General features: G+C 43.9%; 1 protein-coding gene and 1 long non-coding RNA gene across 2 annotated transcripts in view; one reads left to right on the forward strand and one right to left on the reverse strand.

The window, feature by feature from the left end:
• The window catches only part of MRPL23 (mitochondrial ribosomal protein L23), a 268,118-nt gene that overhangs the window by 148,656 nt on the left and 97,164 nt on the right, over positions 1-22,298 (reverse strand). The window lies entirely within an intron of this gene.
• Positions 6,693-22,298, forward strand: part of LOC137538886 (uncharacterized) — a 67,870-nt gene continuing 52,264 nt past the window's right edge. The window contains exon 1 of the long non-coding RNA XR_011024897.1: positions 6,693-6,864. This is a non-coding gene — a long non-coding RNA (uncharacterized lncRNA). The remainder of the gene's footprint in view (positions 6,865-22,298) is intronic.

A 22,298-nucleotide genomic window follows, 5' to 3' on the forward strand; every position in this document is an offset into this window, starting at 1 on the left:
CCATCAAAACAGGGCATAGATCTCTATCACCTCGGTCCGGAATTGGTTAAAGTCACAATATTTTTTCTCTGGGTAGATATACGACCCCATATGCAATTAACTTTTTTTCCTGAGTTTCCTCTTTGGAGATAATTTTTCATCTTCTATTTAGCTTTTCAGCACTTTGCAATTGAAAAAGTACCAAAAAGTAGGCAAAAAAGTACTATGAAAATTACTTTGAGTGGTTTCTTGCTTGTTGGTGGTTTAAAAAGCATTTTATTGACAAGGAGAAAACTCAGGAGAAAAAGGTAGTTGCATATGGGCCACAGACTTCAAGATAAGCAGATGATGGCAGAACTGGTATGTTCGATTTTTATTCAGTCAATTGAAAAGCCATAATTTCGGCAGGTTTTAATTAGATTCAATGTTTATATCAAATCTGATGTCAAATACAAATGTAGTTGCACAGCACTGAAATCCATTTCTGAATGCTATCAAATGTCATTGGCTGCAGAAACAGTGACAATTGTCTCCTGGTACATAGATGAGGTCCTCTCTGGCAAAGAGTAGCACTATAAACGGGAAATACCCACTTACAAGCTGCATATGGAAATCAGTACAGCACTAATCCAGGGTGACCTTTCATTGTCATTAGTCAGTACTGTAAAGCATACCATTTATAACATTTAAATGCCAAACAGGATCTGTTTGCTTTGTAAGAGAAATTAGGTTTGCATTGCATGATGAAATCCCAGTGTTTGTCTTAAGCCAATGCCATTCTCCTAATGTGTACCCTGTTTCTCTGTACTATATCTGTACACTGTGTCTGCGAGTTATTGCATAGATTGGTTCTATATAAATAAAAACATAAGTTAGCAAAGCAGGCTGTAACCTTGTCCTTTACAGAGCATCTAGCAAACTCAACGACACACTTGGGAGGCCACCTTCTGGTCAGAACTGGAACTTTTTGTCTACATCTACCACCACTTGAGGCTTGAGCCACTGAGACTTAGACTATGCAGGAGCTAAGTATGACTTGTGTAGGTTTATTTTGACTTATTTTCAGTTTTCTTTTAGTTATAACTGAGACCAACTGATTAAGTGTAATAGAGGCCTAAGGAGAAAAGTGTGGGACATGTCTGATAGCATATACATTGGGCTCTATTCACAAACCTTCTCCTAAATGACTTATTTATCACCTATTTGATAAAAATAACCTTTCAGCACAAGCAAAGCAAGCAAAATAATCACTCAAATAAGTTGTTCCTGATTAATTTCAATATTACTTTTCTTACCTAAATTATATTATATTTTTGCTCTTGTGGAGCTTAAACAAGCAAGATAGATAAGGTGAAAACAGAGGAAAATAGGTGAAAAAGCTTTGTGAATCATGACGTGTTTGGGAACTGAGGTGCGGGGCTGAGAGAGTGAAAGTGATAATTAAATGGAGATTTTGTAGTTTGGGCATTACCATACAAAGATTAGGGGGACATCTGAAGCACTTTTTCCCAGAGTGAATCCTGGTACACATATTTAGTGAATAGTGAGCATAGTGTGAACATGCATTCACTGGAAATGGTTGCTCAGAGCAACCAACCAAGCTAAACTAACAGGATCATGCAGACAGATTGCTGAATGTCTGCACAGCTAATGTCTGCACAGATAAACAGACAAACACATTTTGCAGTAATATACCGTACTATTTGGAGGTGAAGGAAATAAGGTTTATTTAACCACTTAAAGAGACTCTGAAGTCTCCTAAAAAATGAGTTTTTTACTTTAAAAACCTGTTTAACATAATTGCCCCTCCTAAAACGCCGCATCCCCGCGGCTAAAAACGCCATAAATCACCCCAAATCACACACATCGCGGGGCTCCTTCCGCATAGAGGCAGAGCTTTTGGCTGCAGCTCTGCCTCTACACGTGTCCATCAGCACGGATCACCGCCTCTCCCTGCCCCTATCAGTCTTCCTTCACTGAGAGGGGCGGGAGAGGTGGTGATCAGCGCTGATTGACTCGCATGGAGGCAGAGCTACAGCCCAAAGCTCTGCCTCCTTAGGGCAGCAAAATCCACGACCAAGAAAGTTGTGGATTTTGCCAGGGAAATTAGGGGTGACTTATGGCGTTTTAAGCAGCTGGGATGAGGTGTTTTGGGGGAGGCAATTATGTTAAAGAGGTTTTTAAAGTAAAAACCTCTTTTTTAGGAGACTTCAGAGTCTCTTTAAGTCTATCTGGACGGATATATCCTTCCAGATAGCCTGCACTGCTGCCCAGTCCTGGTACGCGTTCGCGCGTGCTCACGCCGCCCCGTTAGCCCAGAGATCAATGAATCTTCCCATTCTTCGATCTAAGTCCCAGAATGAAAGACCGACACCGTCAACGAGGTGGTTCCATCTTTCACAAATCGCCTTCTGTCCCGGCTACGCATCACTTCCGCTTTGCGGAGAAATTTCCGCATGCAGAAGTGAGCTGTGAGGGAATCTTGTGGCCAAATAGTAAAATTACATCTGGAAATACAAATTTTCAGATAAAGACATTTTTTTACTTTTAAAATTGACCCCTTACCTCCCACACTTCCCAAAAGGTACACATCATTTTTTTTATGTAAAATAAATAAAAAATATACAATAAAAAAAATTACATAGTTACCTTAGGGACTGAACTTTTTTAATATGTATATATAAATATCGGTTTGATAGGTAATGATAAAGTTATTGGCGAATGAATGGGAGGTGAAAGTTGCTCGGATGCATAAGGTGAAACGACACTGAAGGCTGAAGTGGTTAAAGTTGTGCTAATTAAAATGCCCAATACCAAGATTCTAAATAATCACAACAATATAACTATATACGCAGTTCAGACAGACACACACACACGCACACGCACGCACGCACGCACGCACGCACGCACACACACACACACACACACACAGTGACAAATGAACTCTTCTAGAATTCCGCTAGTGACAAATGAACTCTTCTAGAATTCCGCTAGTAGAGGCACGTGCTGCCACCCACCATTCATACAGGGATTCCCATCAAGTATCAAACACAGCATTACAAAATCAAAAATCTAAATTCCAAGTCTGCAGATTTTTCCGCTCTGCAGAGGGTTTGGAGTCCAGGCACTGGGCACACACCACCAAGATAGTTGGTAGGAGAGGAATCCCATGTATGCTGCAGTATTTTCTATACGCTACATAAAGAAATCAAATTGCATGACCAGATATTTCAGTATATGTGCCTCTACAGCACACATACCTGCTGCCCCGTCTGTGCCATCCTCTCCTCTGCTGCCTCCCGGTTCCATGATACTCATCTACAAATAAATTTACAAAATTGTCAAATTTGGGAAAGCAGGGAGGGGCAGATCTTCCTTCAGGGAGAGGACAGAGAGCAGAGGAGAAAACCTGCCACTTCCTGCTTCTTTCACAGTAACTGCGGGGTCTGGGAGGCATCCGGGAATGGTGCAGTCTTGACCGGGGCAGCAGTTATATGTGCTGTAAAGCCACATTCCTAACATTCAAAGTCCCTGAAGCCAGAAATACCACCAGACACTGCACCCACGGACGGATGTCCCCTCTTGCCACCCCCACCCTCCCTTTCCCCAGGTATGCTGGAAAGTATACATGACTCCTCTATAATAGAGTCAGCAAAGGAAAAGATCCGCAACGATGTCTTCACATATGAACTTTATTTAGGACATATCCTAATACAGCCAAGACCTAGTAGCTGACATGTTTCGGGCCCAAGCCCTTAATCATAGCTATTTTTACAGCTCTCAGTGTCTCATTAAAAAGGAGAAGGGATTATAGCAGGCGGAGTAGAACCCACCCAATTGTGGGAGGTTCTCCTAATCAACTTCATAGCTCCGCCTGAAATCACACTCCTCCATAATACAAAATTACAAAAGATAAAAGAATGATAAACATATACACTGAATAATAAAAACATAAGGAGCAAAAATTATGCATAGAAATATATAGCATACATACCAACAATATAATAGTATTGTACTCAAAATAATGGCATATGCAAATATATAACAAGATACATTGCAAAAATGCTGAAAAGCCAGAGTATGCTGGTATTCTGTCAACAATTATATATATATATATATATATATATATATATATATATATATATATATATATATATAGATGAAAGAAATTATAGTAGAAAATGGGCAGTCACCTAACCTGTAACCAGTGCTACATCCCACCTGGCATTTAGTCCAAGCGGGGCCTTAGTTCCCAAGCGGAAAATCCAATAAGCCTCACGTTAACGAATCCTCGCTAGTAGGTCTTCTCCTCTTTTGGGCAGAAAAACCCTTTCTATGCCCTGGAAAGAAAACCCAGCCATATCACCTTGATGGACTGTGCGATAGTGCTTGGCAACATTAGAGACATTTGTAGTATTCCACCCAGCCCCCAGAAAATGCTCCGAGATCCGGGCCTTTAAAGGCCTGGTGGTGCACCCCACATATTGTAAGGCACAACGACCACAGGTCACCAAGTAAATTACATTCTTAGTATTACAGTTAATAAAATGTCTAATCTGTGACCTGTGGCCGTTTGCCAAAGACTCCACATACTGTGTCCTACTGTGGAGCACACAATAATTACATGAGGGCAATGCACATCTATATGAGCCCTTCACCGATAGCCACGTGGTGGGGGTAACTTGGGAACTAAACAAACTCGGAGAAAGGATACTGCCCAGAGTAGGAGCTCGTCTGCTGGCAAATCTAACGCCACCTTTCACGAAGAGCCGTATATCATTATCCCCTTCCAGGACCGGTGGATACTTGGCAATAATTTTCCTGACGTTCTGAAACTCAGAACTATAAGTAGTTACATAAGTGGGCTTATTGCCCTGCTCCCGAACGGAAGCACTGCCATGTATCAAACGCTCCCTGGGAATTGAGGTAGCCCGTTTTTTGCCCTCTACAATGGTCCTTTTAGGGTACCCTCTCTCCAACAAGCGCTGCTCCACCAAGAAAAACTCAGTTTCAAGGGCCGATTCATCCAAGCAGTTTCGGCGCTCCCTAATAAATTCACCTACTGGAACCGCTCGGATTGTATGTGGTGGATGACAACTTCTAGCTTGCAAAGTAGAGTTGCCCGCACACTCCTTCCTGTAGGTTTTAGATATAATGTTGCCTAAACAGGAATCACCCGTCAAGGACAAATCTAGATACCGTAATCAATGCTGCTAGACTGCCAGGTATACGTAAACCACAAGTATTACTGTTGAGACATTCCATGAAAGATGGTATCAAACCCGGGTCACCTCTCCACACCACCAGAATGTCATCAATATAACTATAAATTTTACTTGGTGACCTGTGGTCATTGTGCCTTACAATATGTGGGGTGCACCACCAGGCCTTTAAAGGCCCGGATCTCTGAGCATTTTCTGGGGGCTGGGTGGAATACTACAAATGTCTCTAATGTTGCCAAGCACTGTCGCACAGTCCATCAAGGTGATATGTCTGGGTTTTCTTTCCAGGGCATAGAAAGGGTTTTTTTACTGCCCGAAAGAGGAGGAGACCTACTAGCGAGGATTCGTAAACGTGAGGCTTATTGGATTTTCCGCTTGGGAACTAGGGCCCCGCTTGGACTAAATGCCAGGTGGGATGTAGCACTGGTTACAGGTTAGGTGACTGCCCATTTTCTATTGTAATTTCTTTCATCTTATTATATACATATAATTTTTGACAGAATACCAGCATACTCTGGCTTTTCAGCATTTTTGTAATGTATCTTGTTATATATTTGCATATGCCATTATTTTGAGTACAATGTTATTATATTGTTGGTATGTATGCTATATATTTCTATGCATCATTTTTGCTCCTTATGTTTTTATTATTCAGTGTATATGTTTATCATTCTTTTATCTTTTGTAATTTTGTATTATGGAGGAGTGTGATTCCAGGCGGAGCTATGAAGTTGATTAGGAGAACCTCCCACAATTGGGTGGGTTCTACTCCGCCTGCTATAATCCCTTCTCCTTTTTTAATGAGACACTGAGAGCTGTAAAAATAGCTATGATTAAGGGCTTGGGCCCGAAACATGTCAGCTACTAGGTCTTGGCTGTATTAGGATATGTCCTAAATAAAGTTCATATGTGAAGACATCGTTGCGGATCTTTTCCTTTGCTTACATTGTTTGGGCCTGGCTGCCTTGATCCAGCACTGTCTTTTCACGACACAGTAGAGCGGTTACCATCATCAATTATCTCATCTTTTGCCGATACCTGCTCCTGTGTTATATGGACTACTATCTCCTAACCATCAGCCTGTACCCTTGTTTTTATGGCACATAAGGAGCAACGCCATCTCAGGAGCAATACCAGCAGCTCCACTTTTGCTGGCCAGTATATGCTGAAGTATGTCACTAAGACGAAAGTGGACTACAGCACTAAGCCCCAGAGACGCCATTATACTCACCAGGATGAGCCTTATGATAAGAAGTCTGGCGCGGGCTGTGCTACTGTCTTGCAGACGTTGGATTACCATGTCGGGGAGTCTTTGGGTGCGCCTTTGCATCCGGGGGTTGCGCAGACACGGCCAGTTCCTGTGGATCGGAGGAGTTTGCCTGTAGCCAGGTCGGAAGTGACGTCTGCGGAAGTGCCGGCAGCGGGGGATGACGTCAGTCGGCGTTACCTCGCCGGCCTCTCCGCAGAGAATCTTACGCTGCATAGCCGTGAGCTTGGAGCGCGACTGAAGGACCCCATGGTGCAACTGACCGATCTCACGGTGCCTCCACCCGATGCAGCACCATCATACTCACAATCCAGTGAGGGAATCCGTCCACATTGCCGTGACCTTGTTAAGGGACTCATGGAGGATCTGGACCGTGGAATCAGGGCGTCCAGACAGGTAAAAAGATTCTCCCTCCATTTCCCTATTACTTCTACTGATTTGCCCGTTCTCTCTCAGAGACCTGCCACTAACCATATACAAGACTCTGATACTTTATTTGTAGCATCTGACATTGATCCAGTTCTTGTGGAACATGGCTCTCAGGGAATAAGCCATTCGCCTCTGCAATCTGTTGCTGGGGCCTCTACCTCTGAGCCTGTGGTACTTACTGATTCAACTTTGGGCAGGCCCACTGTCATTCCATCTCGATATGAGGAACATATTATTCCTATGGGAGTGTTGAATTCTGATGTCAATAGATATAACAAATTTGCTGCAGTTTTTTCTAGGAATGCAAAAGTATGTGATTTGCACTCTGATTTGGGACTTAAAACTGCTTTTCTTGACTTGGAAAATCTAATGAGTAAAGAGACTAGGACCTGGTGGGATTTATCCACACTGAAACAGTATGTGGCTGAACAGATTATCCCTCGGGGTTTGAGAATTAAGAAAATTCCCACCACAGTCTATAGTGATCAGTTTGTGGTCGAGTGGAATACAATACTTACGAACTGTTCACTTGGGCTCATGAAAGTAATCATTAGATATGAGGAGGAGAAATTGGTGGATATTAGGTTGAAAATTACAGAATTGAGTACCAATTTGCATGAATATAACACATTACAACTGTATGAGGAATTGCATAGCAAATTGATTGATAATATCACCAAATTGGAATCTAACATCACAGAAACCAAACGCTCCAAGTATATACGGGATACAGGTGACTATAAAAACAACTTGGTGAATGAATGGGGAAGGTGGGAGGCTGCCCCCAGGTCCCCGAGTGCCAACACCAGGAGGTCCCGGTCCAGAAATAGGAGAAGGGTCAATTTTACATAAGATACGATTCACAAAGGGGCAGATACGAGAGTCTCTGAGTTAGTCTCCAACTCTAATCTTGGTCCAAGACCTATGGAGACAATTGTGGCAGGGGGAACACAACCAGTACACCCAAAGGTGGACACCTCAAAAAACTCCCAAGCCAAGGGCGGCTACCACAAACGTTACAAAAAGCCCCAGGGGAAGGGGAAAGGAGGAGGACCAGGAGGGCAGGCCTAAAACATAAGGGCAAAGGTAATTGTCAGTCCCGTCAGGGGCAATTCACTACTAATGTTGTTAATTTGTCTGAATACCATCCTACTGAGTGTGAGTTGAGAGTATTGTCAATGGGTCTCTCATTTTCCCCAACCCACCATTTTGATGTCTTTAATACCATATTGGACGTCAACAGGTTCATCAGATCTATCCTCCTTAGAAAATACTTTAGATCCGAGAAGGATGAATGTCCGGCAGGAGAACACCCTAAGGCTGAAATACCTGACATAGGAAATTTCAGGGATACATGCACTAGATGGACTTTAGATGTTTTGTTGTCCGACAGTGCTGGCCTGATTTCCACGGATGATGTGCAGCCAATAAGGGTGAGAAATCCGGATTTTTATCCGCTCACTGCCAGGACACCTCCTGTAGAAATGTTTCAGGATCTAGTGGAGAAAGATCTTTTAAGTCTGGTGGAGAATATATCAGTCCGGGGGAGGTCCAACTTGTCCAAAGCAGAGTCTATGGCCATTAAGAGTCTAAAAGAAAATACCAATTGTCACAGGAGCCCTCAGTGGTCAGACCGCAAATGGCCTTGCAAACGGTGCCAGCGCACGGATCGTCCACTGAGGGCTCCTGTGACAGTGGTGGCAGCGGTGGGATAGGGGCGGTGAGCCCCCTGGCTGAGTGCTCTATGCCCACCAAATATGACATTTGTCATATCTCGGCTTACGCTTTCCTCACACACATGACCATCATATATTCATATTTCCCAGACTAGGCCAGTTCATATGATACCAAACTTGGGCATGCCCAGTTAAAAAACAGTGGAATCCCCCGAATTCTGGTTATGCCAGTGGTCCCAATTTAATATCAAAATACTCACAAGATCCGGACCAGCAGAATGATATAACTTCCACAGCTCTCCGATGTATGGTACTTCTAAAACATGCATAAAGATCATAACTCGATGTTTCCCTATTCTGGCTGAATGGTTCCGCTAAATCTGCCTCCTGCTGGGATTAGCTTTCTTGGCTCTGAAAAGACTCCTGGTTTGTTAATTAACATCTGAGTGTTACACCTCTGGCTTAATTAGCAAGTCACAGGGCCAGGTTTCCTACCAGCTGGTAAAGGGGGGGGGGGGGGGGGGGAACTGCCTTTTTAAAAAACCAGGAATGTCAGTCTCTAATTGCTTGCCAGACTACAATTAATGGCAATCGGCGCAATAAACCGAGTGCGTTCTCGTTTCTCACGGCTGTTCCGTGACACCAATATTGTAATACGGAATGCGGACAAGGGGGGAGCTGTGGTCATCCTTAATAGGTCTGACTACAGAGCAGAGGCACTCAGACAAGTTAGTGATCCTCAGACTTACACTCAACTCTCCAGAGATCCCACACGAGAATTCCATGAACAGCTTCGTGGTCTCCTCAGTTATGGCGAGAGTTTGGGTGTTTTGGATCGCAGGTTAGTACAGTATCTGAATACTGAATGTCCGACGGTTCCAGTTTTTCATCATCTTCCAAAAATCCACAAGCGGGGCGCTCCCCCGGAAGGTAGGCCCATTGTGGCTGGGATTGGCTCCCTGGGGGAGCGCCTCAGCGACTGGGTAGATTCCATACTACAACCTCTGGTAAGGAGATTACCCGGATACCTCAAAAATACTAAGCACCTGCTGGCGAGTGTGGCAGATATGGTCTGGGATGCTGAGTGCAGTTGGCTCACGATTGATCTGAGGGCCCTGTACTCTTGCATCCCACACCGTCTTGCTCTTACTGCTCTTCAGTATCATCTGGGGAGATATTCCAGTTCCTCCTCAGATCTTCGCATCTTTATCTCTGCCGCGACTGAGTTCCTCCTGACTCGTAACTATTTTTTGTTTGATGGCGCCTTCTATCTCCAGAGGTGTGGGGCCTCAATGGGCGCTAAGTTCTCCCCCTCCCTGGCGAATTTGTATATTGGATGGAGGGAGGAATTCCACATCTTTGGGGGTGGGGTGCCATCAGGAACCGAGTCGGGTGGTACGGTCGTTATATTGATGACATTCTGGTGGTGTGGAGAGGTGACCCCGGTTTGATACCATCTTTCATGTAATGTCTCAACAGTAATACTTGTGGTTTGGAGTTTACGTATACCTGGCAGTCTAGCAGCATTGATTATCTAGATTTGACGGGTGATTCCTGTTCAGGCAACATTATATTTAAAACCTACAGGAAGGAGTGTGCGGGCAACTCTACTTTGCAAGCTAGAAGTTGTCATCCACCACATACAATCCGAGCGGTTCTGGTGGGTGAATTTATTAGGGCGCGCCGAAACTGCTCGGATGAATCGGCCCTTGAAACTGAGTTTTTCTTGGTGGAGCAGCACTTGTTGGAGAGAGGGTACCCTAAAAGGACCATTGTAGAGGGCAAAAAACGGGCTACCTCAATTCCCAGGGAGCGTTTGATACATGGCAGTGCTTCCATTCGGGAGCAGGGCAATAAGCCCACTTATAGTTCTGAGTTTCAGAACGTCAGGAAAACTATTGCCAAGTATCTACCGGTCCTGGAAGGGGATAATGATATACGGCTCTTCGTGAAAGGTGGCGTTAGATTTGCCAGCAGACGAGCTCCTACTCTGGGCAGTATCCTTTCTCCGAGTCTGTTTAGTTCCCAAGTTACCCCCACCACGTGGCTATTGGTGAAGGGCTCATATAGATGTGCATTGCCCTCATGTAATTATTGTGTGTTCCACAGTAGGACACAGTATGTGGAGTCTTTGGCAAACGGCCACAGGTCACAGATTAGACATTTTATTAACTGTAATACTAAGAATGTAATTGACTTGGTGACCTGTGGTCGTTGTGCCTTACAATATGTGTGGTGCACCACCAGGCCTTTAAAGGCCCGGATCTCGGAGCATTTTCTGGGGGCTGGGTGGAATACTACAAATGTCTCTAATGTTGCCAAGCACTATCGCACAGTCCATCAAGGTGATATGTCTGGGTTTTCTTTCCAGGGCATAGAAAGGGTTTTTCTGCCCAAAAGAGGAGAAGACCTACTAGCGAGGATTCGTAAACGTGAGGCTTATTGGATTTTCCGCTTGGGAACTAGGGCCCCGCTTGGACTAAATGCCAGGTGGGATGTAGCACTGGTTACAGGTTAGGTGACTGCCCATTTTCTACTATAATTTCTTTCATCTTATCATATATATATATATATATATATATATATAATTTTTGACAGAATACCAGCATACTCTGGCTTTTCAGCATTTTTGTAATGTATCTTGTTATATATTTGCATATGTCATTATTTTGAGTACAATGCTGTTATATTGTTGGTATGTATGCTATATATTTCTATGCATCATTTTTGCTCCTTATGTTTTTATTATTCAGTGTATATGTTTATCATTCTTTTATCTTTTGTAATTTTGTATTATGGAGGAGTGTGATTTCAGGCGGAGCTATGAAGTTGATTAGGAGAACCTCCCACAATTGGGTGGGTTCTACTCCGCCTGCTATAATCCCTTCTCCTTTTTAATGAGACACTGAGAGCTGTAAAAATAGCTATGATTAAGGGCTTGGGCCCGAAACATGTCAGCTACTAGGTCTTGGCTGTATTAGGATATGTCCTAAATAGAGTTCATATGTGAAGACATCGTTGTGGATCTTTTCCTTTGCTTACATTGTTTGGGCCTGGCTGCCTTGATCCAGCACTGTCTTTTCACGACACAGTAGCGCGGTTACCATCATCAATTATAATAGAGTCACTAAGTGGTGTAGGCAACACCATAGCAGCATCTGCACTGGGGCCAGTAGCCAAGAGGGCCCTATCTCAGTGGCCGGCAATAAGGGGATCTGCGGTGGGCCCCTGAAGTGCATGGTAGCAAGTGGAGTGGAGGAGAGTAGTAACTCACCTCTTCATGGGGCTACCTATACTAGAGAATGCTAAATTATATTGTGGACTACTTCTGGCTATCTATAGTGGGGGTGGGGCACCTCTGGCTACCTATACCGGGGGATGTTACCCGACACTGACCACCAACTACTGGGGGGTACCTAGTACCCCCCCCCTGGCGCCTCCCGGCCTGGCCCCTGTACTTCCCGTGGTCAGTAGATGCCTGCCCTGTCAAGCAAGAGGGGTAGCAGTGCAGTGAAGGGGGACCAGCGGGCACAGCAGTGTGGAAGGGGAGCCATCCCCCCACCCCTTCCTTCACCTTGGGGCTTCCCTTTCCTCTCTCTCCCCTCCTGAATTGAACGGCTGGCAGCGGGTGGTAGGAGAATGCTTCTTCCTATTCCAGGCACAAGAGGGAGCTCTGTGCGCTGCTGGTCTGGTGTAGTCCGTGGCGTCACTGACTAGACCAGACCAGCGGCAAACAGAGCTCCCTCCCGCGCCTGGAAGAGAAGAGGTAAGTTCCTGCCCGCTGCCAGCCACCCACAAAACTAAATTCTGGAGGGGGGGGGGGCGAGTAAGGAGGAGCCCCAAGGTGAGGGAAGGGGGGGGGGAGACTGCACACTTCTCCGCCGCTGTGCCCGCTGCTCCCCCTTCACTGCTCTGCCACCCCACTTGCTGGGGGGACACCGATAGACCTGGCTATGGCTACCTATTCTGGGGACACCTATAGAGCTGGCTACCTAAATTGGAACACCTATAGACCTGGCTACCTATTCTGGGGACGCCTACAGACCTAGCTACCTATTCTGGGGACACCTATTGTCATAGGCATATGGCGGCGCTACACTGGCACTATAGACCTGGCTACCTATTATGGGGACACCTATAGACCTGGCTACATATACTGGGGACACCTATAGACCTGACTAACTATACAGGGGACACCTATAGACCTGCTTACTTAAACTTGGGATACCTATAGACCTGGTTACCTCTACTGGGGGCACTTATTTTGGGGCCCCACCCATGATCCTGCACACATTCTGTTATGTGACCATGCCCATTTTTCGGCGTGAGCCCCGTCTGCCAGCCAATGAGCCCCTTCTGAGCCCCCCAAAAAATCTGAAGCTGGAGCTGTTGCTGCTAGCAGCAGCGACGGGGCTTACCTCTTTGTCACAACATTTTTTATTAATTTTCAATATAAGAAAGAAAAACAATTTTACAACTTGGTGCAGTAACAAGTATAACAGTATACACAATAAATTAGAATTGTACAAGGCACACAAAATCTGCAAAAGCAGGTGCACCGCCTATCTGCACAACCTCGGAGTTACTCCTGCTCTTGTATTTGCCTCAGGAAGCGGGCTTGGGACCCGCAAATCGCGTTGCATAATTTTATGTGGAGTACTGATTAAATATATATTTTTCTGAATACCATATATGGTGGTTGTGTCATATATATTGGGGAGACGGATCCACCCCGGTCCCCTAATTTATTTTGGTTTTAATAGACTACTAACTTTTATTCTGCTGGCGCCTCTGTAACTACTACAAATATCATTATCCACCTGGTGGATGGGTGTGTACACCCTTATTATTTTTCTTCTACAGAGAGCGACTTCTTAGCCTGAGTGGGTGACTGGCTTAATATCCCCTTATGCGATTGGAGTGGTTGCCTGAGGTTGGCAAATCAGACTTGTGAGTATATCCATATCTGCTGTACAAATTGAAGATTACCTTATATCAACAATAATACACTATTGGGGGCTCTCGGTTGTTCTTTTTTTTTGTCTTTCTACAGGAAGTAAATGCGTGGCTGTGATGCCGGCAATCACCGGAACCTAGAGGGGAGATGAATGAATGGGAATGAAGTTCCCATTCATTAAGCTAATGATTGGCGGCGTGAGCGAGTGAGCGGGAGGGAGTGTGGCGTCACGATCGCTACTGAATCTGAGAATGATCACGGTTTTTGAACAAATACAGTGATCATTCTCATTGTACAAGAACGGATTGGCTCAGGGGACTTCTGTTCCCGGCCACCAATCCCCGTCTCCAGGACCATAGCAATTGCGGGCTTCCACCTGCATGACCGCGCACGCAGCCCCACAAACGGCTGTAGCTGCAGCAGCCGCGGACGTGAGACTCACGTCTGTGCGGCTGAAAAGGTTAATGACATCTGGGGTCAAAGGACCGTATAATGGTTTTCTTTATAAGTAGTGCATAGAGGAAGCAAAGAAAATGTCTTCCACAAATTCTGCCACATAGGCATTGTAATATCAATAGACAAGTACTGAGACCATTTGGTCATATATCTCTGTATAATGGGAGCGTCTGAGGGATTCGTTTGAAGAATTTGGTAGGTCATACATACAAGATGCGGCTGAGTATGGCCTTTTGCACATAGAATTTCAAAGGGAGTAGGCTTCTCAAAGAGAGATGAACCATAAAGCGAATGAGTGTAATGTCGTATCTGCTGATAATTATATACTAGGAGGGGCGACAGTTGAAATTCATCTTTAGCTTGGTCTACCGACAATAGCTTCCTGGTCAAAGGGTCTATAAGGTGTCGAAGCTGGAAGACATCCTCCTTGATCTATGCATTTAAGAAGTAAGATGAAGCACTATTAACCACATCAATATTGAAGAATAGTATGTGGCCGCAATAGCAGCATAGGGGTCGATATTTTGCCTGGGAACGCGAAGAATCCCTCGCGTTCCCATGCCTGTCGGGTCCTGACAGCGAAACCGGAAGTGGTCGCCGGCGGGGACAGGAGGATCAGAGAGACACGGCGAAGGCACCAATCGGCTGCAGGGGGCTGAGGGAAGCCCCAGGTGAGTAAAACTCATTTTTTTTTCATGACTTAAGTGCCTCTTTAAGTGTGTTGCCAAATAGTATTTGACAATATCGAGAACGCCAAGGCCGCCATATTCCCTTCGGATCAGCACAACTGAATTAGGGATTCTATGATATTCAGACACCCACATATAGCGTAATATCTCTTGTTGTAAGGACCATAAAGTGACTATAGGGACTCGTATTGGGAGGGGTTTGAATAAATATAGTATTTTTGGGAGAATTGTCAAAGAAATACTGTAAATTCTACCAAACAGGGAGAGTTTTAAGGGAGACCACTTATTCAGGAGCCGTCTTAGTTCAGATAGAAGAGAAGGGAAATTAGTGGCATATAGGGATTCGTACGTGGATGTAATGTGGATATTTCATGGAGGTGGTGCACCATTTATATGGAAAAGATGATTGGAGTAAAGAAAGTTTATGCAGAGGAACATTAATAGGCAGGGCCTCTGTCTTGGATGTATTTACCTAGTAACCTTATACATTTCCGAACTCTCATAAAAGCTCATGCAGATTACAAAGTATGGTATGAAAATCAGCAAGAGTGAGTCATATATCATCTGCAAATAGCGAAAGCTTATTATAATGCTTGTTCCCCAGTTGAATCCCTCTTATGACTGACGATTCTCTGATTGCAGAGGCTAGGAGTTCTATGCAAAGAACGAAAAGAAGGGGTGAAGCGGACACCCGTCTCATTACATGTAAAGTATATCTGTCGTTCATTGGTGGCATACACATTACCTATCAAAAATTGTATGTTACCTAAGATACATTTAAGTATAATGTTCCTGTCCTTTGGGTCCAACGTATGATCTTGTACCTTAATCTGCGAACTATATTTTATTAAAATAGCTACCCCGGCCTTCCCAGTTACATCACTCGTCGTGTACGCAGTTGGAAAATGTTTAGATGCAAATTTGAAAGAACCTCCCTTTTTAAAATGAGTTTCCTGTACAAGGACAATCTCCGTATCCGAGTCCAGGAATTATTTAGGAGTTAGATTACGCTTCTTAATAGAATTCAGACCCTTCACATTATAAGTCAATAATTGTACCATGGTGCGTCTGGAGAAATAGTATGCAAGTTACATAATACTTGGACCTAGATAGGAAGAAAATATCATTAGATGCTAGACAGGGTATGAGCATTAGCATCGTGAGCAAACATTTGAAACAATAACAATGCAGAGTAGAGGCACTAAAACATACATCAAAAGGTGGAAAAAAAACTAGCAAACCTAAACAATAAATGGTATACAACTGAAAACTTTGTCAGACCATAAATGAGGAAAGTAAGGACACTAAAAGAATAGAGGACTCTGAGTATACAATATATCAGAGTGGGGTGACAAAATGTCGTCACTCCAGTGAGGATGAGTGACTGGCATCAGAGGTAAGGAGCCGCCCATTTCCACCCATGAAGCAAGCTATGTCAAAGTAGGTCTTCACCCTGTCAGCATAACACGGACACTTATGGACACTTGGAGGAGCGTAGTCTGTTCACTCTAGGAGTTTTGGAGGGATGATTGGTCCAATATTTTTGAGGGGACCTGGCATGTTTAAGTGGCTGATGTGTGGATAGATCAACCGACAGATTAGGCAAGCCCAATTTCCCCAAGAAAACATCAGCTTCGTGGAGGTCCTTCATCAAATCAAGTACTCGTTCTAGACTTGAAATTTGAAAGAGAAATCCCCAGCTTCAGAAGTGTCACCATGGAAACATCATTGAAAATCTGTATTTGACTACCTTTGTGATCAATGAATTTATGCTGTCGAGTGGCTCGAGACAGGGTCTCTAATTTCGTAGAAGTTACATTTTGTGATGTTGTCTCACGTTCACACTCCTGTCCTGTTCGGGTGGATGTCCAAGTGAACTATGTGCTCTATCTAGCCTCCATTCCATAACAGGGATGGAGGGGACAAGCTGTTAAAACAGATAATAAGAAGGGTTTGATCTCTGAATCTTCGACACTCTCAGGAATTCCCTTAAAGCAGAGAGTCTGACGTCGATCTATGTTTTCCTGATCCTCCTGTTGAAGTTTTAACATGGATAAAAATAGCATTCTTTTCCGCTAAAGCATTAACATAGTCAATCATTTGATCCACTTTAGTTTCCAAATTTTTAGTACAATTGCCAATCTCGGTACGAAGAACTAATTTTCTAATTTGGAAAGGTCAGCGGAGAGTGATGCGGTAAACCTCTCAAACAAAGACAAACAATCATCTTGTACAGCAACAGTGAGCATTTGCATCAATTGACCCTCAGAGTGCAAACTAGGCTCCATTATGAAATTTCTTAAAGGGGTCACCAAATGGATTCACAGAGAAGGAGCATACATGTTATGAAGACTGCAGACAGTAATGGTGATAGTGGCTGTTCAATAGATATGCAGATTGAAACAAAAAGAGGCAGGCGAGAGAAGATGCTATGAAATATTAGAGTCTCTCAGAGCTGCTATAGAGCATGTACAGCATGTGACCACAAACTGCAGTTCTGTACCTTTATTGCAGGGATGGATGCTGTGGTCTGGAGTGCCTAGTGTCATCAGGATACAGTTGCAGGGGATCAGCGCTTTTGAGGCCTAGTCACAGCTATGAAGTCAGGGCCTCTAGTAGTGGAGCTTAACAGCTGGAAAGTCCAGCGCTTCTGGGCAGTAGTGCAGCGTGGGCCACAGTCCCAAAATGTCACTTTACCAGCTGTTGACTAAGACATATTTTAAAATAAGTTTTTATAAGTTCTGAATTATAAGGGTCAAAAATCAAGCTAGAAGGATGTTGCAGACATGAAATGTTAAAAAAAAAACCTGTGGTTGACACATGTTTTTGAAAACGTCTCTGTTCTTCAATTGTTTTACAGCATCTACACACAGCAGTGTCATATTAATGCCGGTAATTTCAGTCACTGGCAGCACATTAACCGTTTCCAGTTACCAACAATGTAAAATTGGAAGTACGGTAGTCTAACAAAGACGTGAACCAACCAGCTCAGTGAATATGTTGTGCAGGTATGTAGCAGGACTGAGGAGCTTAGCTAAAACAATGACTGTGTCATTGAACATATACACAACTGATTTCCAGAGTTGTGCATTGAATGCATTTATTGGTCAAGTTCACCATATACAGTATATGGGTATATATTATATAGATATATTGAAGCTTTCAATATTAGCCATGATGTTATCTGAGTGCAGTTTGGATGTTCTCCCTAGGTTTCTTTTGGGCACCCAGCTGCTGCATTATCATGTCACATACATTTGCATAACATCTGCATCAACTCAGAATTGCTAGCATCTCAGTGACTATTTTCTTACTTGAGAATATATTGTGAGCTCTTTTGAGTGACATTTAGTGACATCACTATAAATAATGATAATAAATGATAAAGAATTGGCAATTCTGGCAGTCACAGCAGCTTTTCTCATTTCATTTCAGGTTAGAGTTTTGAGTTCAGATAGATTACCCCAACTGCCTCCACATTCCTAACTACTTTTCAGTAATCTCACACACATTTGTCTGCCCTTTTATTTCAATCAGATTGAGGGCTGCTTGTCATGATTGGGAGATACCCATGACTTCTGGCAGGTTGGCTGCTGCTGCTACATGGTAGATTAAGAATAACATTCGTAAAAACAGTTTATTTAAAAATAGAGGTGGTAAAGGTATACTTACTTACCTTCTCTTGGCCTTGGGGGTCCAATGGTGAGGTTAAGAACTATAATTTTACTGATCCAAATGATTAAAACTCATAGATTGTAAGGCATTTTTCAGGACTAGGTTCCCACTTCCTCAGACAAAAAGACAGTCAATGAGCCGTAGTGGAGCAATAAGGTCAAATTCTATTGCTTGACTTCCACTCTAGTATTGCTACATCTCTACAAAGTGTAGCAGCTGCTGGGGTTGGAAACCCAACCTCTGAAAGTAGTGGAATAGCCCAAGGGAAAAGGTCTCTCAGTCCACTCCTACTTCCAGCCCCTTTCAGAGAAGGGTCCAGATTAAATCTACAGTTTTCCGCAGTGTACAACTCCCCATGAAGCCAAGGTAACACAAGCAAATAGTGAACCCAGTCCTCCGTTAGGGTAAAGGATAGGAAATAGTGGTATAGCAATAGGGGGTGCAGAGGTCGACCGCATCGGGGCCCTTGGGCTAGAGGGGCCCCAAGGGGCCCATACCCAACTTCAGTATTAGCTCTTTATTTGGTTCTGTGCTGCTAATATACACTTCTAAAGATGCTTTGAATAGTAGGGATCATTAAGACACTGTTCCCCATCCCCTTCTTGCACCTCTGACACTGTGGTTATTCTTAACTGGTTTTGGTGTGCCGTATCAATTGTTATGCATAGAATGTTTGGGGGGAAGGGGGTCAATGTAAAACTTGCACTGGGGCCCACAGCCTCTTAGCTACGCCACACATAGGAAATTATGTCAATACATTTCTAAACAAGTAAAAAAAAAAAATCTTTCTCCAGCATTTTGGCAACATGAGTGTGTAGAAAAGTCTATTTGTCATTTTAGAAAAGTGGTGATATTCATGGCAAATAAGAAAATGCAGGGTCATATTAATGGAATGCTGAAAATTGAAAAAAACAAAACAAAATTAGTTTAGTCAATTAACACGGATGATGAAGACAAATTCCTTAAAAAAAAAAAAAAAGGGAAAAGGGTTGCCAGCACATCTCAGCAAAACAATTCCTGGCTTTATGGTTACATCTCCATGCTGTGTGGGGAATTCTGTGAATGTTGGAATGAATAAAACTGAGGCTTCCTTTACTTATTGCACAATAACCCACCCAAAAAACACGCAATCCCCATTCTTCCAAGTGTCTGTGAAGTGTATGGCAATGACTTTTGGGGCCTTTGGCTCATAATAGTGAGTAAACATAGAGGGAGATGCCCAATGTGGTGCAGCATGTCAGAAAGCTTAATGCTGGGAATACACGTTGCATTTTCACGTTCGATTCTCCACGCAAACTATTAGCTGATACCCTCTTTCCCACGAGAAATCTTTACCTTTTCTCAAACAGATCATCAGGGGGTTTTGTATGGCTGATTTTGTGGTGAACCCCCTCCCACAGTGTGATGTCAGCGTCTCACAGCTCTGAGGTCCTGACATCACACTGTGGAAGCCCTGTTTCATTTTGGGAAATAACAGCTGTTCCCAGCTGCCAAAAAAGCAAGCAGCATCTCCTTCTAGTGAAATCACCTACCAGCAGTAAAAATGTCGCCATGTGATAAATGTCTGAATGTAAATCAGGGAGAGGAAAGATATTACACTGAGATAACACTGATGATCATTTATACATAATTAATGTAAAAATTAAGCTCTTTGTTTATTACATTAATTTCACTGGATTTCCTCTTTAAAGGCTGAGAGGAAGCATGCTGGGCTGAGATGTAGTTGTCATGGGGCTGCACTATCCACCTCACCTTCGTCCTGCTTGTGGAGGGGCTGGTGACGTGTACGCAAGCATGAGATCCAATCTAAGGTGTCCAGAGGGGATGGCGTGAGGAGAGGGGAAGCCCACTACAGCTGACTGCGGCGGACAAACTGTGGAATTTGGTATCTGGTTCTCAAACACCGCTTCCTGGTTCTCAAACAACACCTGCTAACAGATGCTCCCTGTCCGCCGTTAACTGCCCGCCTAAGCTGTTGCTGCTATTATTCCTGCTACCTCACTCGTTACCTCCTGCTTCTTGGGGGTCAATTAACACCTGCCATGAGGCATTTTTCTGTTGCTATCTGCCCACTGCTGCTCTCAGTCATCTCTGCCATCCCATTCATTATTGCTCACTGTTCCTGCCTACATGTTGCTACATAAACTAACTTTAGCTGTATGAACGTGCTCCACCCAGCTGATGTACAGCATATTTATTGTGACTGGTGGCTTGTCACTTCGGCAGCAGTAGTGGCGTTACACTAGTAGCAGTTACGACTGCTGGAAAGCTGCAGCTGGAACACTGTTTAATTTGATCGTTAACACCCATGCTAACCTAGAAATAAATAAGACATATATAAGTAGATAAATACTAGTTCTACTTACATAATAAATGTATTGCACTGTCCACGTTATGATTCCTGTGAATTTTATAAGGGAAAAGCAGAGAATCCTATTCTAGACAGTTTCCATCTTGGTTAGCTTTGAATGAAGCTAATCCTGACATTTACTCTCTCACTCTTTTTCTCCTGTTGCTAATTGTGTATTGCTTACCGGCCCTCCTCCCAGAGTCTTCAGACACTCCCACTGAGGTCTATACTAGGAAAGGCACTGTTTTATGTCATTAGATGGAGGGGAAAATAAAGGGAAGAGGAAGAATATATTATAGATAAAAAGATCCCCCAGCATGCAACTGTTTGGCAATGGCAATTAAAGGGCCAGTGCTCCTAAGGTATGTGATAACTCCAAACCATAACAGCAGAAAGAGTTTTGAAAGTTTTGAATGCAGGATTAGCATTTTTATCACTTAATACACTCAGACCAGTTGCTGTTGAAATTTGATTGTTATGGTGACTGTCACAAGGGCCCTCGTGGCTGACCGCCCTTAGCCTTCTAAACGGTGCCAGCGCACAGATCGTGCGAACTCTGGTCGCAGTCAATGCGCAGGAACCGTTAAGAATTAGCCGCAGACAACTCAGAAGGGAGCCTGTGAGACACGGGTAATAACAACGTCACCTACTGGTTCAGAGTAAACTGCCACCACCGCGGTTACTATGGGACCGTGGGGCCCACTAACTGACTGACTAATCCTGCGAATAAAACGGTTAAACACACGATATTCTGTCTAGCCAACAACAAACAAACAGTAGCGTATCTTCAGAGACCTGGGATCAGTTCTGTGTGTGCTGATAAGCAGGGTAGCGAAACAGTGAATGACTTGGGGAAAGTCGTTTATTCACGCAATATAAATAATTAATATATACTGACAATTATGAAAATCAACAACTATTAAAACAGTAATAGCCAGTATGAAAAATAAAAGAAGGGAGAAAAATACTTAGTTCCTGGAAAGATGTCCTTATTGTGGGAAGAATCATAAAGTTCTTGGTTTCAAAGTCCAGAGTTCAGAGTTCAGACCAGGTGGATGCCAGCATATCCTCAAGCTGGCATCTGATGAGTGCAAGATGGTTCAGTGTGGAGGACACTGAGTTTGGGTCCTCAGCCATTCTTATGCCCCTGCTTCAGTAGGAGGGAGTGAGGGCGGGGAGCCATACACCCCCTTCAAAGATGAGATGAGCCCTCCCCTTGTACTGGGGCTAGAAATCATATCTACCCATATATGGGCTCTATCTCACAGAACCGTACAGGTCAGGGCAGATTTATTAACATTTTCAGGTCTGTCTCGATTTACCCAGCGCCCTGATACCAGACATGAGGGGTGGGACCCCTGTGGTATCATCAGGGCACTTTGAAACTGCCTAGCTGGCAGTCCTTACTTCCGAAGGTTCTGAAACTTCCTCAGAACCAGCACCGGGGCTCATGCTACACTTCCCCCATGTTTGGTGAAGTGGCCATCTCAGGAACCCCAGAAATATTACAGATCTGGGAAGTTATGGATTATGCCATGAGACTGAGGTTGTGTTCTAGCTGCTAACAGCTGACTTTCCTTTGATCTTTAGCAGAGAAC

This window comes from Hyperolius riggenbachi, chromosome 11 (assembly GCF_040937935.1).
Source record: "Hyperolius riggenbachi isolate aHypRig1 chromosome 11, aHypRig1.pri, whole genome shotgun sequence".
NCBI classification, from domain to species: Eukaryota; Metazoa; Chordata; class Amphibia; order Anura; family Hyperoliidae; genus Hyperolius; species Hyperolius riggenbachi.